This window comes from Bos javanicus, chromosome 23, assembly GCF_032452875.1.
Source record: "Bos javanicus breed banteng chromosome 23, ARS-OSU_banteng_1.0, whole genome shotgun sequence".
Classification (NCBI taxonomy): Eukaryota; Metazoa; Chordata; class Mammalia; order Artiodactyla; family Bovidae; genus Bos; species Bos javanicus.
In genome coordinates, this window is record NC_083890.1 from 21,543,068 (window position 1) to 21,562,815 (window position 19,748).

Consider the following 19,748-nt stretch of genomic DNA (forward strand, 5'->3'; position numbering starts at 1 on the left):
TCAGTGAACTCCAGGAGTTGGTGATGGACAGGGAGGCCTGGCGTGCTGCAATTCGTGGAGTCTCAAAGAGTCGGACACGACTGAGAGACTGATCTGATCTGATCTGATCCTGAATTTTTGTATAAATGTGTCTTATGATTAGAAATGGCTCCATACAAAAGGCATTACATGTTCCACAAATATTAAATTAATTTATAATCATAATTAGCTGAAAACTCTCACCAGCCAACCCTGTTCTTTGGGCAATCATTCTATCAATATAGTAAATGTAGGAGTTTTTTTAAACATAAAAGCTGTATCTCATCATTTCTAGCGGATGTTTAACTTTTAAAGAATGAATTTAAAAAATTTTCTATTAGGAACTTAAAACCCTGTTAAACATAATCTTAAAGAAATGGCAATTTAACCTTTATTTAAATTGTAGGAAAGAAAGAAATTGTATACATTATTAAAATGTGTCTAATATATTCACTCACTTGGAATATGAGTTTTGACCATCTGATGAGTCTCTGGGACACAATATTCAAAATTTCTTACCATTCTTCAATCAAAGTGCTGTTCAGGGCTGGGGTCCCATCTGAAGTTCAAAGTGGGGAGGATCCACTTCCAAGCTCACCTGGTTGTTGGCAGAGTTTAGGTCACATGCATTGGACTGAGGATCTCAGTTCTTAGCTCAATTTGGATGGCAGCTGCCCTAAATTTCTTGCCTCTTCAATATGGTGGCTTATTTTACCAAATGATGCAAGCTGAGAAAGCCATTTAGAGTCTTTTAAGAAAATGGAAGCTATAATCTTTTGTACTACACTTACAGAAGTAATAACCCTCATTCTTGCCATCTTATTTGTTAGAAGCAAGCTACTCAAGAGTAGAGGTTACACCATGCCATGAATACCATAGCTGGATCACTGGGTGTCATCTTAGAAGTCTACTAGATGGGTTAAATAAATAAGTATATTTATTTATGAATATATTTGAATAAATAAGAATACTATAAAATATTGTTATATGTAAAATACTTAAATTTTATTCATGAAATTTATTTTTAAAAACCTCATAAAATTATGCTACCAATGAAAATTCAAGACTAGAGGTTTTTTACTTCTTGCATATTTCATTCTTATATATACACTTTTATATACACTTTCTTCTACGAAGCAAATCCTGATTTTCTAGACACAAGGACTATAAGGATATCCCATTTACTTTGTCATACATTAAGCACACAATAGCATCAGAATAATAACGTTATTATCAACAATGACATTACTAATTATCAATGCAAATATAATTAACAAAAAAAGTTATTTTTTTCACATGCCCTTCCCATTTTCCCCTGTATTTTAATGCTTGTACTTTATCTATATTGTCTGAACATAGAACCATTACAAGCTATACTCTTTTTCAACTCTCATATAGTTTCACTCCACAAGTCACTTTATTGAATCTCCACCTTTGTGCCTAGAATTTTAAACTTATATTTCTCCAGTTATTTTGGATGTGTGCAGCTTCTTCTGTTGTTGATTTCTCAGGAGGTGCATGTGGAAATTATTTTCCTTGAGTTCTTGGAAGACGATAACAATTTGCTTCTATCGTTAATACCTGAGTGTCAGTTTTTCTGGTATAAAATTCTTGGCTCACATTTTCTCTCATTTGTATTTTCATTTCATTTTGGCATAAAAAGTCACTGCAGAAATATCTGATGACAATCCAATTTTCTTTCCCTTATAAGTTATGTTTTCTTTTTGTCTGGATGACAAAGTGATTTTTTTCAGATGTGGACCATTCTAAGAGTATTGAATTTTTTGCAATACTGCTTCTGTTTTATGTTTTGTTTTGTTTTGTTTTTTATGGCCAAGAGGCATGTGGAATCAGCTCCCTGATCAGGGATCAAACCCACAGCCACTGCATTGAAAGGCAAAGTCTTAATCGCTGGACCACCAGGGAAGTCTCCCTGAGTGATTTTTTAAATTTTGCTTAAAGATCAGTAATTTTACAAGAATATGTTTGGCTGTTGATCTTTCTGGGTTTATAGTCTCAGGTATGAAATGAGTTATTTCCAGTTACAGTTTAAATTTTTAAATTTCCCAATTCTTTCTTAAAAATAATGGCTTTTAGTATTTATTTTTTTACCTTGCTTTCATTTTCTTCTTCATGGATTCTTATAATCTACAAGTTGTTTAAATTGACTGTTTCCCACATTTTTCACTTTTAGAAAAAATCTTTTTAATGACATTTTTTATTAAAAAATTTCCACTCAAATTCTATTTCTTTTAATTGGCTATCTTTTTTTATTTACTCTTGTGTTTCTTCTAGTTCAGAATTTAACTGTGAATTCTTTGTCTTTTATTTAAATTCACAAATTTACATTATTTGTGAGGGTTTTAATTTTTTTTAAGTATTTTCATTTTATGATTTTAGAGCACATGCTGGCTAATATTCTTCATGCAGGAAAGGCAAAACCATAACTAGAATACAAGTTAATGCAGTTAAAAATAACTATTGACCTCTCCAGGATACAAAGGATCTAATATTGTCAACTTATCACTGAGCATGTAATTGTCTCCTCTAGAGATCATATTATTTTGGAGACTTACTTAGCTTGGATATCTGTGAATGTCATCTTTTGTGAAAAAAGTCTTTGCAGACGCAATTAAGTTAAGGATTTTGAGATGAGGACATTATCCTGGATTATCTGGGTGGGCCCTAAATCCAATGACAAGGGTCCTTATAAGTGATACATGGAAGAGAAGACAGACAGATGATAAGACACAGGGAGGAGGCAATGCGACCAGCATGACAAAGACCCAAGTAGTACAACCACAATCTGAGGAGTTCTGACAGACACCAGAAGCTGGAAAAGGTAGAGCATGGATTCCCCCCTAGAGCCTCCAGAGAGAATGTGGTCATTCTGCCAACACTTTGATTTCAGGCTTCTAGCCTTCCTTATTGTGAAAGAATAAATACCTATTGCTTTAAGTACCAAGGTTGTAGTAATCTGCTTTGTAAATTCTAGAAATCTAATGTACCGCTTTCCTTTCCAGTGTTTTCTAGACCCCTAACCAAACAGCTAGGGCTTCCCTGGTGGCTCAGACAGTAAAGAATCTGCCTGCAATGCAGGAGACCTGGGTTCGATCCCTGGGTGGGAAGATCCCTTGGAGAAGGGAATGGCAACCCATTCCAGTATTTTTTTTTTTTTAATTTTATTTTATTTTTAAACTTTACATAATTGTATCAGTTTTGCCAAATATCAAAATGAATCCGCCACAGGTATACATGTGTTCCCCATCCTGAACCCTCCTCCCTCCTCCCTCCCCATACCATCCCTCTGGGTCGTCCCAGTGCACTAGCCCCAAGTATCCAGTATCGTGCATCGAACCTGGACTGGCAACTCGTTTCTTACATGATATTTTACATGTTTCAATGTCATTCTCCCAAATCTTCCCACCCTCTCCCTCTCCCACAGAGTCCATAAGACTGTTCTATACATCAGCCTGGAGAATTACATGGACAGAGGAGCCTGGCAGGCTACAGTCTATGGGTCACAAAGAATAGGACACAACTGAGAGACTTTCGCTTTCAACCAAACAGCTAAACTATTTTTTTGTTCTGGTTCTGTCTTTAGGGGAATTCCTTTTCACGACCTTTTCAATCTCATTCCTGAATGGAATAGTAACACAACTGTAATTCAGTGTCCACACCACATGGTTTAAGCAGCAAGGCCATTTGCATGGCAGCCTAGTCTTTCTGCAGATCCCTTTCCTATTTAAATCCTCATTCAAGTGGGTGGTCTTTTTCATAAACTAATTAATGAGCTGCAGCAAGTATGTTTTGTCTTTTAATACCCAAGGAAGCTTGTGGATTTTTTTCCTTTGTAGTAAAGGTATGGGATACTAGAACATGTTCCTTATTTGGAGGAGATGCCTTCGTGTTTACAAATCACTGGTCTCCTGAAAACTCCACTGACATTGCTAGCCCTTGCATCATCATGGGTTTTATCTCCTACTCTCTGGAGTATGTGTTTTACTAAGACTTGCAACAGACTTGTCACTTCAGACTCATCTTGTGATAACATTGCCTCTTCATTATACTGTTCCAGTTCAGAGAGTCCAGATCTAGATGTTTCTGCTCCACTCTGATAATATGAAAGAGGCAAAGATGTTCACATAACTCTGGGGCAGAAACCATAAAGGTTTTGGTTATCCATCCGATCAATGCACAGTGATCAGTGCAAAGAAATAGAAGAAAATAAGACAGTGGGAGAGACTAGAGATCTCTTCAAGAAAATTAGAGATACCAAGGGAACATTTCATGCAAAGATGGGCACAATAAAGGACAGAAATGGTATGGACCTAACAGAAGCAGAAGATATTAAGAAGAGGTGGCAAGAATACACAGAAGAACTTTACAAAAAACATCTTCATGACCCAGATAATCACGATGGCATGATCACTCACCTAGAGCCAGACATCCTGGTATGTGAGCCTTAGGAAGCATCGCTACAAACGAAGTTAGTGGAGGTGATGGAATTCCAGTTGAGCTATTTCAAATCTTAAAAGATGATGCTGTGAAAGTGCTGCACTCAATGTGCCAGCAAATTTGGGAAACTCAGCAGTGGCCACAGGACTGGAAAAGGTCACTTTTCATTTCAATCCCAAAGAAAGGCAATGCCAAAGAATGCTCAAACTGCCGCACAATTGCACTCAAAATTCTCCAAGTCAGGCTTCAGCAATACGTGAAACATGAACTTCCAGATGTTCAAGCTGGTTTTAAAAAAGTCAGAGGAACCAGAGATCAAATTGCCAACATCTGCTGGATCATGGAAAAAGCAAGAGAGTTCCAGAAAAACATCTATTTCTGCTTTATTGACTATGCCACAGCCTTTGACTGTGTGGATCACAATAAACTGTGGAAAATTCTGAAAGAGATGGGAATACCAGACCACCTGACCTGCCTCTTGAGAAACCTGTATGCAGGTCAGGAAACAACAGTTAGAACTGGACATGGAACAACAGACTGGTTCCAAATAGGAAAAGGAGTTCATCAAGGCTGTATATTGTCACCCTGCTTATTAACTTATATGCAGAGTACATCATGAGAAACGTTGGGCTGGAGGAAGCACAAGGTGGAATCAAGATTGCTGGGGAGAAATATCAGTAACCTCAGATATGCAGATAGCACCACCTTTATGGCATAAAGTGAAGAAGAACTAAAGAGCTTCTTGATGAAAGTGAAAGAGGAAAGTGAAAAAGTTGGCTTAAAGCTCAACATTCAGAAAACAAACATCATGGCATCCAGTTCCATCACTTCATGGCAAATAGATGCAAAACAGTGGAAACAGTGGCAGACTTTATTTTGGGGGGTTCCAAAATCACTGCAGATGGTGATTGCAGCCGTGAAATTAAAAGACGCTTACTCCTTGTAAGAAAAGTTATGACCAACCTAGACAGCACATTAAAAAGCAGAGACATTACTTTGTCAACAAAGATCCATCTAGTCAAGGCTATGGTTTTTCCTGTGGTCATGTATGGATGTGAGAGTTGGACTATAAAGGAAGCTGAGCATCAAAGAATTGATGGTTTTGAACTGCGGTGTTGGAGAAGAGTCTTGAAAGTCCCTTGGACCAAAACTGTGAAATACCAAGACTGGTTGCAAGGAGATCCAACCAGTCCATCCTAAAGGAAATCCATCCTGATTGTTCATTGGAAGGACAGATGTTGAAGCTGAAACTCCAATACTTTGGCCACCTGATGCGAAGAGGTGACTCATTGGAAAAGACCCTGATGCTGGGAAAGATTGGAGGCAGGAGGAGAAGGGGACGACAGAGGCTGATATGGTTGGATGGCATCACTGAATCAATGGACATGAGTTTGAGTAAGCTCCGGGAGTTGGTGATGGACAGGAAGCCTGGTGTGCTGCACTCCATGGGGTCGCAAATAGTCCGACACGACTGAGCGACTGAACTGAACTAAATCCTTCTTATGAGAATGCAAACTCTCCTCTCTGATATGTATAGAAAAGAACACTTGCATCATCAGCTCAGTGGTAGTCAAAGACTATCACCTGAAATCATGTCAGTTTACTTTAGCAAAGACAATACTTCTGGATTTGTGGCTGCAACGGTAGCTACCACTTGGATGACTTTGTGGTAGTCTGTTATCACTTACAGATTCTGCCTCAAGTTTGTAAACTAGTGAGTTAAGTGGAAATGTGATGGGAAGATTGTCATCACAAGGCTTGATCTTAAAGGTTAGCACTAATCTTTATTACTACCTCAAGATGTGATGCTATTTTTTATTTAATATGGTTTATTAATGCCTTACTGAGATGGGGATGAAGTTTTAGGATTCTTCACTTGTCTTTCTCTGATATAATAGTCCCTACACCACAGTGAAGTTTCTGTCAATTACCAAATATGTCCACTCTAATTATAAATGTGCAGATGAGATGTGACCACCAGGTGGGGTCACTGACCCAGCGTACCCAGGGAGTCTAGCAGTCCATTGATGTTCTTTGCTCATGCTTCCACTCTAAAAGTGGGACCACAGTGGTGTTTCTGTCCCCTGGTTATCAGCATCAGCTCTGACTCAATGCCAAACAGTCCCCAAAATATTTGGGAATTAGTCTTCTTCTAGTGTACCCAAGTAAGTGGCCATGAGTGTCTCTTGAGGAGGGCTGTGGAAACCATTATTCTATCTTAACACTGTACACACAGAAATCATTACTCATCAATGCACAATAGACAGAGAAATATGTTTTACCCTTATCTATTCACATGCTCTGATATTGCCCAGACATTCCTCCCACAGAGCCTACCTATACTGCTCAGCGGCTTTTGGGTCTGAAAACTAAACCATGTCTGGAAACTGAGAAAGGATGTCTTTTTTATCCGGGTGGCTGAATTCAGCCTCTTGATTAAGTGCATGATTTGTTTGGAATTTGGATATTGAGCAACACTCTTACTGACTGCCCATCTAACTTACCTCTGTAGATACCACAGTCTTGTATTTCTACAGCTCTCTGTGGGTGAGACCCTTGATTAACTCTTTGGTCTCATCATAACAATAACTACAATGGCAGTCACAGAAGGCAATGGCACCCCACTCCAGTACTCTTGCCTGGAAAATCCCATGGGTGGAGGAGCCTGGTAGGCTGCAGTCCATGGGGTCGCTAAGAGTCGGACACAACTGAGCGACTTCACTTTCACTTTTCACTTTCATGCATTGGAGAAGGAAATGGCAACCCACTCCAGTGTTCTTACCTGAAGAATCCCAGGGACGGGGGAGCCTGGTGGGCTGCCGTCTATGGGGTTGCACAGAGTCAGACACAACTGAAGCGACTTAGCAGCAGCAGCAGCAGCAGCTTGTTGGAGTCAAGATCACCTTCTACCTGCATTATTTTTCTTCACTGTGTAATACCCATAACATCAGAGAGCCCTTTTATGTAGCAACATAACTTTCTATCAGCCCTGTCCTACAGAGGACAACCACCACTACGCTCAGTGATGCCAATTCCTCTCTCACTGGAGCTTTGGTAAATGAATGTTCCCCAGGAAATCTCAGAGGACATATCATTTTGTGCTTTTTCTGGCCTTAACTCTAAATATTGGTCTGGTGACCAGGATGGAAGGTGTGATAGATCTGAAGGAAACATGTGTCATGCAAGACAGAAACCTCATCTTTGTCTTCAAACAAATGAAGAATTCAAGCCTTTACTAAGAATGAATGAGCCAACTTCTATAAGACCAGAGGGTCACACTGTAGCTGGTGTTACTCTTCTATGTCAAGGTCCCACATTTTCTTAATCAGGGACCATACCTTGGTCTGGTAGAATGCTAAGGGTTGAGGATTTAAATACTTCAAGAGTGTGGCTACTTTTATAATTAAGTGTGGGGCTCTATCCCAAGCTTCTGCTATCTTCTGATTGCAGAAGTCTGTTCATATGCTATGTAGGAGACCCTTAGCCTTTAATTTGTCAAGTATCCTGGGACTTTTATTGCAGGTCTCTAATATATCAAATGCTCCAGATCCACTTGCTTTGTCATTATAATTTCTCTCATCGTTTTCAAATATCTGATACATTTCATGTGGCAGTTCGTTCTTTCCCATGGGTATATCATCCCAGTAAACTTCCATGTGTGGAGATACAAGTGCAGTACTACCAACTGCTTTGTCACCTGTCCTCACTTTGTTCCTGTCCTTTGTCACCTGAGATGGGGTTCTCATTGACGTGTTAGTGGTTGATCAACTTCAGTATCTTATCTTCAGGGCTGCGTTCATACTGTTTCCGGTACCATTTGTTCCCTAAGAGGTGACTGAGGCTTCCTAGGAGGCAGACTCTTAGCTAAAGATTTGTAAACAGGAAGTTTATTAGGGAGCACTCTTAAAAATCAGCACATTTGAGAGAGTGAAGAAAGCAGAACTGTGAAGAGATGAACGCTGGCTTGTAATAAAGTTGAAACAAAATCTGCCAGAGTCCAGCTCCAGCAGCCAGGGATTCAACCTGAAGGGGTGAGCGGTGTGGGCAAGAAACTGAGGCAGCCTCTCATTTTTCTTGGACTGCCTGTTTATTTCAAGCTTATGATTCTCTTTTATACTTTTACAAAAGCATTAGGTCAGAGGTTTGATATTTTTAGTTCCCATTGACCCAGATTTATTTTTCTCCAAAAATCATTGTTGCCCCTCAAAAGGAGTTCCTTCCTCAGCGATTCTCTTACCTACTTTTTCTCATGTGTCCTTGTGAATACACTGTAACTCATGCTAATGTCTGGGCTGCATACCACATTCCTCAGTTTATTTCTTATCTTTCTAAGTCCTGTTTGCCCCTAGTATCCTAAGCTCACTATTTCTTAGAAAGGGATTCTAGCTAATAATATCTCTAAAGTCCCTAATTTCTATAAGCTATAGTAGAATATGCTAACATTACAGCAATCCTTAAATCTTTAGCTTCTAACTATTTTAATTATTCCTAAGCCCTCAATTCAGCAAACTCCGGTGCCATAAACACTTTTCTCACAAATGGGCTTCAGATAGCAATCCCTCCCATGGCCTCAAGCTGCAACCTGTGTGCTCACCTCGGAACACTTTTTTGTAAAAGTCCTTGAACAAATGTCAGTGATTAACTTTATGAATTATTCTTTGAGCACAGCTGCAGAAGGCTTTATGCCTTCTCATGCTCCTCTCAAAAACAATAAGCACCTTAATACTCTCTTCAGTCAACTCAGCCGAGGAAAGGAAAAAACAAGTCAGAATCACAGAGCCTAACTCCTTCATTCTGGGTCTGTGCCTACGGAACAAAGGGAGGGAGTTTAGGGCCGTGCCTCCATTTTGTCAGTAATGCCTAACGCGGCTCCCGACAAAAATCCTCACTGGAATTTATTTAAAGGGCAACAGTGGAGAAACAGACATAGAGAATAGACTTATGGACATAGGGAGAGGGGAGGAGAGGGTGAGATGTATGGGAAGAGTAACATGGAAACTTACATCACCATATGTAAAATAGATAGCCAACGGGAATTCGCTGTATGACTCAGTAAACTCAAACAGGGGCTCTGTATCAACCTAGGAGAGTGGAGTGGGGAGGGAGATGGGAGGGAGTTTCAAAAGGGAGGGGATATATGTATACCTATGGCTGATTCTGGGAGGGATTGGGGGCAGGAGGAAAAGGGGACGACAGAGGATGAGATGGCTGGATGGCATCACCAACTCGATGGACATGAGTTTGAGTGAACTCCGGAAGATGGTGATGGACAGGGAGGCCTGGTGTGCTGCGATTCATGGGGTCGCAAAGAGTCGGACACGACTGAGCGACTGAACTGAACTGAACTGATGGCTGATTCATGTTGACATTTGACAGAAAATAGCAAAATTCTGTAAAGCTACTATCCCTCAACACAAAATAAATAAATCTTAAAACCGGGAGACATGGAAAGAAAATTGAAAGTGAAATTGTTAGTACTGAAAAATAGATAAATGGAACAGAATAGATAGCTCAGGCACAGATTCTATAAATATAATCAGCTGATCTTTGACAAAAAAGCAAAAGCAATACAATGAAGCAGAGTTAGTCACTCAATCATGCCTGACTCTTTGTGACCCCATGGACTATAGCCTGCCAGGCTCCTCTCTCCATGGGATTTTTCCAGTCAAGAGTCCTGGAGTGGATTGCCATTTCCTTCTCCAGGGGTTCTTACAGGCCTAGGGATCGAACCCAGGTCTGCTGGATTGCAGGCAGATTCTTTACCATCTGGAACCACCAACTGAGGCTTTCTTCTCCTGCAGCTACCAATTAAACCTTGAGTGAAACCGCCCTGTTCAGCCAAGTTCAAGCACCAGAGAAGACTAAGCTGACAGATATTAGCTACCATCACTCTTGCGGCTGTAGCGATGAACATTTCAATGTTGGGAGGAAGTGTAGAGGAATATAACATCCACTGCATCCACAGTTTACGATCATAATTGATCATTCCAATGTTAGTATTCTAAAATACTAAATACTATCTTTCTCTCTCTCTCTCTCTCACACACACATGCTTGCTCCCTGGCTATAATCTCTGCTGAATACAACCTGAAGTTTAGAGCCATACATTATTTATTATCTAAATGTGATATTTTATTAGTTTTTAAATACATAACATTTGTAAGTGTTGTGAATGTATGAAGTCAGATCATGAAACAAAAAGGAAGTTGGACCACAGGTGAAATACACACCCCGCCGATCCAGCAACAAAAGGCACAAATTCCACTGATAGACTTAAGCCTCTCATTTTCACTTAATAGTACAATTCGGTAATATCTCTGAAAAAAAAACCTTAATGTTCTATTATGTTCAAAAAATTATCTCTATCTGGAAAAGAGCAAGAAGTCTGCTTGATTTATGTGAGTTATCTTTGAAGACTAGCCACCTGATGGACCTATGACAATTATTTCTTCAAATAACTAGAAGAAACCACAGTCTCTTCTGATGATTTTGTTACTTCTGAGTGTAGCTTATTTATTCTACTCTTATCATTCCTCACACTGAAATGTCAGAGATATCAATGTCAAACCAAACCAAAGTATAAAAAATAATTTGATTGCATTTATTACATGCATCTGTAATGTGATTTATCTTCAGATGCCAGATGCCTTTTCCATGACTTTTTTTTCATTCCATTGGTAAGATTCTGAATGCTAAATCTTTGATATTTATGCGACTATCTTTATCCTTGACCTTATTTTTATTCTACAACTTTTTTATGTATCTTGCTTCCTCATTTTTTTTTCCCTTTCCCTGCCTGCTACTCATTAATTTCTGCTAAAAAAAAAAAAATGTTTCCATACTGCTATGGCTCCTATATTGATTTTTTAAAAAATGTTGATGATACAATCTCTATGATTGATAGAAAAATATATAATGTAAGAACACAAATTTTTAGGTTAAGTATTATTGATTCCTTGAACCGGATAATTTTTTCAGAGTCCTTTAGCTCTTCTGAGAGGGCAATGTCTCAGACTGGATCATTTTCAAAATAGTCTTAGGTGTACCTGCTAAAACTAAAATAGCAATAACATTTAAAACAACAAAATCTTTCCATTGCCTTTTAATTGAGTTCACATTTTTCCAAGAGGCCAAATGTGGGGTGGAGGGGGGGATTTTCTTTTCTTTTTTTCTGTTTTTAAATTGTGAAATATTTCATAAATATTAATGAACATGTATAAACTATCTATACTTTATTTGTAACTTCTCCTTTATCTATGCAATTTTTTCCTCTATTTTTAGTCTTTTCAACAAAAACAGTTTGTTTTATATTCTCTAATGTAGTTTTATTCTTGAATAAATTAACATTTGCATTGTTTCCTTTCTTACACTTTCTTCAGATATATATTTTTTCTAATTTTTTCATTTAGAAGCTTAGTTCATATTACTTCCAGATTTTCTTTCCTTCTTTCCTTTATTTTTGCATGTGAATATCTAATTATGCCACTGCTGCTGCTGCTGCTGCTGCTGCTAAGTCACTTCAGTCGTGCCCAACTCTGTGCAACCCCAGAGAAGGCAGCCCACCAGGCTCCCCCATCCCTGGGATTTTCCAGGCAAGAACACTGGAGTGGGTTGCCATTTCCCATTTGTTAAAAAGACAGTTCTATAAGTATTGAATTAATATGGCTCTGTTGTTGAGAAACCATTTGAGTATGACCTAATAAGTGGTTACAGACTTGTTAGGAGGGTTGAAGAAAGAGATGATTGATAAACTTTAAGGGATGAACCCCACATACAATATTTCAAACTGGCTTACCATGGGGAGGATGTTTCTGCAGCGACATGGAACCCAACTACTGACTATTCAACCTGCTTACTCAATAAGGAAGGAAATAATTCTAGAGTTGAAGGCTTATAAACACGAAATAGAAGCCTCCTGCTTTGCTTCTCATCACCTTAGTTCTGATTCCCTCATGTAAGTGCATTTAAAGGTAAAACAAATTCTAGCCAGAACTGTAATTGCAAGGAGTCTGAAGAGTGTTAAGTTTAACAGCACACTCAAAGGAAGTTAAAAATTACATAAGAAATCCACTCAGATTCTCAGCATTTTTGAGTAACAGAATTAGGATTTAAACCTAGTTTCTTCTCTAAGATAATTTCTGGATCCATTTTTTCTTTCTTTTCCACTCTTGCTTTCATTTGCTTTTTACTGTGTGTGTGTGTGTGTGTGTGTGTGTGTGTGTGTGTGTGTTACACTGTTACACAGTTTTCTGGATCTTTTTTGTGTGTGCATGTTATTATACTTTTGATTTTCTCCTGTTAATCTGTGTTATGTCAGTTTAATTCTTAGATCAATAAGAAGAGCCTGGAAGAGTAGAGAAAAATTTATTTTTCCACAGCAGAATGAATAATGAAACATAAAAAGCTTGGCTGTGTGATTACAGAAAAATGTCTTAGAAAAACCTCTATTTAAGATGTGTCCATTAAAATATCCCAGTGGATACAGTAATCACAAATTATAAGGTAACTTACAAGCCACTATGTGCTTTGCAATCATATTGACCAGAAGATGTTTGTATTAATATTTGCCTTTCACTTTTACTATTTGCCAATTGAAGTGCTTGTTCCAAAATGTCATTAGTATCCATAAACAAATATGATTTGAAAAGTATTTGGATCAATTTCTTAGAACCAAGAACACAAGGATTTTCCCTGAAAGGAACAGTCCTACTTGCCAAAAAAAAAAAAAAAAAAATTTACTTCATACATGGTAACTGGTAAATAAATCATTAAGACAAAGTTTTTCCATTATAGAGAATATATGAGGATAATTCTTTTCATAAGAACTTGGCTGAAAGTCAGAGACACTAGATAGCATTTGCTTTTCCTGATTATTTTGCCCTGTGATGTTATATACAGAAAGAACAAAGAGTATTGATCATCATCTCATTATGCAAAGGGTTAAGTCACAACCCACTGCAGCTCACCAAGAGGGCACCCTCTGGGGAATTCAGAATGGGAAAAACAAGATGAAACATTTGGAGAGATGGGCCCCTAGACAGTGCAGAGACATGTATAAAGAAGAATATCAGTGAGTCCAGATTCTTGCATCCACCTACACATAGGAAAGCACTAAAAAGTTATTAACTTGAGACATCAGTTCTTTGCAATTAGCAGTAATCCTTTACCAAGACTATGCTTGACTACAGGGTCTTCCCTGGTGGCTCAGACGGTAACAAATCCACCCTCAATGCAGGAGATGCAAGTTTGATACCTAGGTCAGGAAGATCCCCTAGAGAATGGAATGGCTACCCACTACAGTATTTTTGCCTGAAGAATCCTATGGACAGAGGAACCTGGTGGGTTACAGTCCATGGGATCACAAAGAGTCAGACACGATTGAGCAGCTAACACTTACACTTTCACTCTTGACTACATGTATTTCCAAACCCCAAATTCATAAATACACTGGCTCCTCCCCTTCCTCTTTAGAATAATACCCTCAGAGCTACTGAGAGGTTATTTCCCAGGCTAATGTTCTCAGTGAAGTCCCTGGATAAAACTAACAACTCTTAGGTTGATCTTTTTCTATCAATCAACAATACTAAACAGATCTTTTCCATTTTTTCCCCAACATATTCTCCATTTATAAAATGCTAATAGCTCTTTTTATAAATGGAGAATGTACGCGTGGGGTCACAAAGAGTTGAACACAGACATGACTTAGTGACTGAGTATACACACGTGCAGACCAAAGCTCTTTTAACCATCTTTCTGAAGGATATGTACACAGAGCAATAATTGACATAATAGCACAATAACTGGTTCAAAGTAAAACAATAACAACAAGACAAGAAAAGCAACAAGGACAAGTTATAAAACAACTAGTTTTATAGATATGTGGTTCCCAATAACCTATTTGACAGTTTGGGATAATTTTTTTTTTCCAATGAGCTTGCAGATATGGCAGGTTATAAAGAAAATGATACAATTTGAATGAAGTCAAGTCAGCTAAATAATATTCCACCTCAAATGTAAGGCACTAAAGAAATACTGAGCAATTAACCAGTTGCTTGATTCTGTAGCAAATGTAAAGATGTATGCAGAAGCTGTGTAATTGGAGGTACTTTTTAATAAGAAGAGTGTGCTTTTACTTTTTGTGGTAGGATATGAAAAGGCAGAGGAACCAAAGATCAAATTGCCAATATCCACTGGATCATTGAAAAAGCAAGACAGTTCCAGAAAAACATCTATTTCTGTTTTATTGACTATGCCAAAGCCTTTGACTGTGTGGATCACAATAAACTCTGGAAAATTCTGAAAGAGATGGGAATACCAGAGCATCTGACCTGGCTCTTGAGAAATCTGTATGCAGGTCAGGAAGCAACAGTTGGAACTGGACATGGAAAAACAGACTGGTTCCGAATAGGAAAAGGAGTATGTCAAGGCTCTATATTGTCATGCTGCTTATTTAACTTCTATGCAGAGTACATCATGAGAAATGCTGGGCTGGAAGAAGCACAAGCTGGAATCAAGATTGCCAGGAGAAATATCAACAACCTCAGATATGCAGATGACACCACCCTTATGGCAGAAAGCGAAGAAGAACTAAAGAGCCTCTTGATGAGAGTGAAAAAGTTGGCTTAAAGCTCAACATTCAGAAAACTAAGATCATGGCATCTGGTCCCATCACTTCATGGGAAATAGATGGGGAAACAGTGGAAACAGTGACTTTATTTTGGGGGGCTCCAAAATCACTGCAGATGGTGATTGCAGCCATGAAATTAAAACACACTCCTTGGAAGAAAAGTTATGACCAATCTAGACAGCATATTAAAAAGCAGAGACATTACTTTGTCAACAAAGGTCTGTCTAGTCAAGGCTATAGTTTTCCCAGTGGTCATGTATGGATGTGAGAGTTGGACTGTGAAGAAAGCTGAGCGCCGAAGAATTGATGCTTTTGAACTGTGGTGTTGGAGAAGACTCTTGAAAGTCCCCTGTACTGCAAAGAGATCCAACCAGTCCATCCTAAAGGAGATCAGTCCTGGGTGTTCATTGGAAGGACTGATGTTGAAGCTGAAACTCCAATACTTTGGCCACCTGATGCGGAGAGCTGACTCAATTGAAAAGACCCTGATGCTGGGAAAGATTGAGGGCAGGAGAAGGCAGTGACAGAGGATGAGATGGTTGGATGGCATCACCGACTCAATGGACATGAGTTAGGGTCGGCTCTGGGAGTTGATGATGGACGGGGAGGCCTGGCATTCTGCAGCTCATGGGGTTGCAAATGGTTGGACATGACTGAGCGACTGAACTGAACTGAACTAATGAAAAGTAGATGCCCATTTAACACCTGTAGTCATTTAGGTAATCCTTTAATACCCCTGGGCCTCCTGTATTTTCCACAAGTTATTGTGATTAAAGAAAAAGCATCAGACGGCATATGAAAAACACTTTAATGGGGTCTGGTACACAATAATGCATATTTTCCATTCCCTTATAAGTGTTATTTCCAGATATCTAGAAAAAAATATAAAAATAATCAGTTGAATGATTTCAGAAGCAGAAGGTCACACTGCATATAGCTAAAAAATAAGATAATGTATTTGAAAATACACAAGCATACCAAAGAAGGCATACCTAGAAAAAGTTATTTCAGTTAATGCCTTTCTTATCATCTTGATTGGAAAATCATAATCACATATGACATTCAAGCATATACAAACCTTTTCTTTCCTAGAATTGGCTTAGCCATTCTTGACGCAGTACAAAGCACCATATAATAGCCAGTATATATTTAAGGGTTTTAAGGTAATTTCCTATTAAATATGAAAGAGAAAATATGGTTTATCTTAGAAAGGTCTGAAGGAGATCGCAAAATGTCTCTCTGTCAACAATGTCTAACTTGAGTTGATGATGCTAAAGAAATAGTTTCTGCTATTCTTTAGGGAGAAATTATTCTAGATGCCTGTCACTTCCTTTCACAAGCGTGCTGGATGTCATCCAGAGGCACGTGACTGAACTTCTGCAAGATCTTTTTAAAAAAGAAAACGAAATAAAACAAAATAGGGACAGCACTCAGAATGCATTTGCTTCTTTGGTGTATCAGAAAAAAAAATAAAATTTTTATTTTCCATTGCCTTTTAGGCATGGGTTTTATATGTCCAGAAGGCAAATTATCAACTCAGAGAAAGGTGTTCAAAGTTAGTTAGTTACCTTGACTTTGATCATTGGAAAGAAAAGGTGCCAGGCCAGTGTTCAATGGAGTTTTGTGTTGATGACATTATGAAGTAGGGACTATTTTAGTCTCATAATGCTCCAAGTTGTGTTTAGACTAACTCTTCACAGAATTTATGAGTGTTGTCTAATTTACTTAAGTTAAGTGGATGTCTTACAGTGTGGCCCACAGTCCCATATACAAACTTCCAAGGCTCCCCTGGGAAAATCCATTTCAGAAATTCTTAGTTCAGTTAACTAACTAAGTGAATCTCTCGTGACTCCAATTTATTTTTACTTTTTCTGGTAGTGGGAATAATACTAATTTTCATCTTTGAATATCCCTGACAGCCTTTTCGATTAAAAAAAAAAAGGTAGGCAAAATATAAGAGCTGACATCATGGTGCTTTTTCTAAAACAAATCTTGAACTACATCTGAACAAAAATATCACCTTGGAAAGGCCCGTGATGCCTATAGGGTTTAAATAGGAGGGCTAACCATGGAGTTCATGAGTGAAAGTCACTCAGTTGTGTCCGACTCTTTGCAACCCCATGGACTCTAGCCCACCAGGCTCTCCTTTGTCTGTGGGATTCTCCAGGCAAGAATACTGGAGTGGGTTGCCGTTCCCTTCTCCAACCACGGAAGCTGGTGGGAAAGCAAAAGTTTATATGGCTACAGTCAGTACTTTCTCTCCTACATAGCTTCTACAGAATGTCTAGATTTCTACACACGCCTCGTGGTGAATTCTAAATATTTAAATTTTGATAAAATTTGAGTGCTTTAGAGTTTCTTTGGAGTTAATTTAAATTAACGTAAGGGACTTTCTGGTGGAATTAGCTTGAGCTATAAAAAGATCTATGAATATGATCACTTCTGTAGCGATCAGTCCAGTGTGCTGTTCTTACATCCATTAACCTGCACATTTTGAGGCTCCAAGTTGTGCCAATCCCTTTTCAGGCTGTAGGATTGTTCTTTCCCTTTGGCAGAGAGAATATAAGAAGCTTTAATCCTGCTATTCAGTGACTCATTTATCATTATTTTTTCTGTAGGTCACTCTCTGACCTTCAACCTGATTCTTGCACCTCGGTCTTTATCTTGTTCCTCATCACAGGAACTTAGCCAGTGGCTAATATCTGTGTTCCTACCTTGGTTCCAAGAGTCCTATTTTAAACCCCTGACTCCAGTTCTTTTCATTAGTCCTTCCAATATTCCTGATTTGGCTGACAGCCTGAGTGGTTTTTTTTTTCCTTCTTCCTGTGAATAAGATACACACAAATTCAGGAAACTCAAACATGTTCTAAAGTCTCAGGTAGAAGTTACCTTTAGTTGTGTATAAGCCACCATAAACCTCACTCCACTTATAAAAAATTTTAAATAATGTTTACAATTTACCCATAATCATTAAGCTAAACCCAAAATTCAAACACACAGGTAAATCGATGTGAAATTATATTCTCATTACTGTATTTCATTATCATTTGTATTCATATACAAACTATATCTCTCTCTTCCTCTCAGTCTTTCTTTTTCTCATCTTCCTTCTCCTCCTCATCCATTCCTATTCTTCCTCTTTCGAAGTCTTCTTGCAAAGCCAAAGGAAAATATGTAGAAAGTCACAGGACCCAAGATAGCTATACAGTCTTCCCACAAAGACTGAACAGCTCACATGATGTAAGGAAACAAGCATGAAATCTGAATGCAGAAGGATCTACCTTTAAATTTCAGATGAATCTCTAGCATACTTTTAGCAAATTGCATAATATTTCTTAGGTATTTTTCTTACCTGTGACACAGAGACAAGCATATCGATTACTCAGGGATTTTGCGAAGATCTAATGACACAACCTGTATTACATAGTATCTGGCATAGGTACTCAGTTAACTTTTATCTTATCTTTTAAAATTTCCTTCTCTTTGATGTAGGTATAGTTATAACTCATGATATGCATACCTCATTTATTAAGCCAACCACTTGGTATTTATATTTTCTCACAGACCGAAGTACACATGTAAGGAAAAAAATTATTCCTGCATTACTATATATTGTTAAGTGTATTTTCAGATGGTAAAAGGAGCTATGATGAGCTTTCAGCCAATGAGAATGTGTAAAGCAGATGGTGTTCTCTACTCTCTACTGATGAGCAGTACTACAGCACCATATGGTCAATGTTTTCAGCCAAAATTTTGGATACTCTACTTATCCAAGATAAGCATGGTCAGCAATGGAAAGAAAGTGTCCTATCTTTCTTACATTTATTTGGTTTTCTACTAGTATTAAATATTATTGATCCATAATGGTTGATTAATGATTTATGAATAATAATGCTAAATTAAAATGTCCAATAATGAAACTAAGACTCTTATGTTGAATTTTAAAAATGTACAACAATATTTAGAGATTCTCAAGGTGTATTCAATGAATTGTCCCAGGAAATAGAAGACAAAAACCGTAGGTGGGTCCAGGTTGTTGAAGGCTCTTTGATGCTATGAGGGTTAAGATGAATATTACTAAGATCCTTTAAAAGAGATTAACTATTCAATGAATGCTAGTTGGAAGAAACTACAGCCCAGGCATGTCACAAATCCACAGAATTAAAGATAAGGGACTTCTGGTTTTTCAGTACTCCAGAACATGAGTTATACAAACAACCCAATGGAATTCTGATTCACTTAATGCTCTGTTTCCTGGAATGCACCTGATTTATACGTATAGTCTTAAAATTCAATAGAAACTGAAGGACATCCAAACCATCTTCCAACTCAATAGAGAGATTTTTTTTTTCTACATCATGGACAAATAATTCTTAATTTTCCATTTGAAAAATTTCCATTAAAAGAGCTTACTACTTCATACACTAGCTTCTGGAACTTTAGAGATTAGGATAGTAGACCGAGACAGCACATTCAAAAAACTTAGAACTAACAGATTTCAATGCAAGTGCTAGTTACAGAAGCATGGAGAGGGTTAATAGACTTTTTAAGAAATGGAGAGGAACAAGCAACAGTGGAAAGCTTTTGCCACTTCTGAGTGTGAGGGTTAGACATTCTTCTCATTTTTTCCCTTAGACAGTCTCCA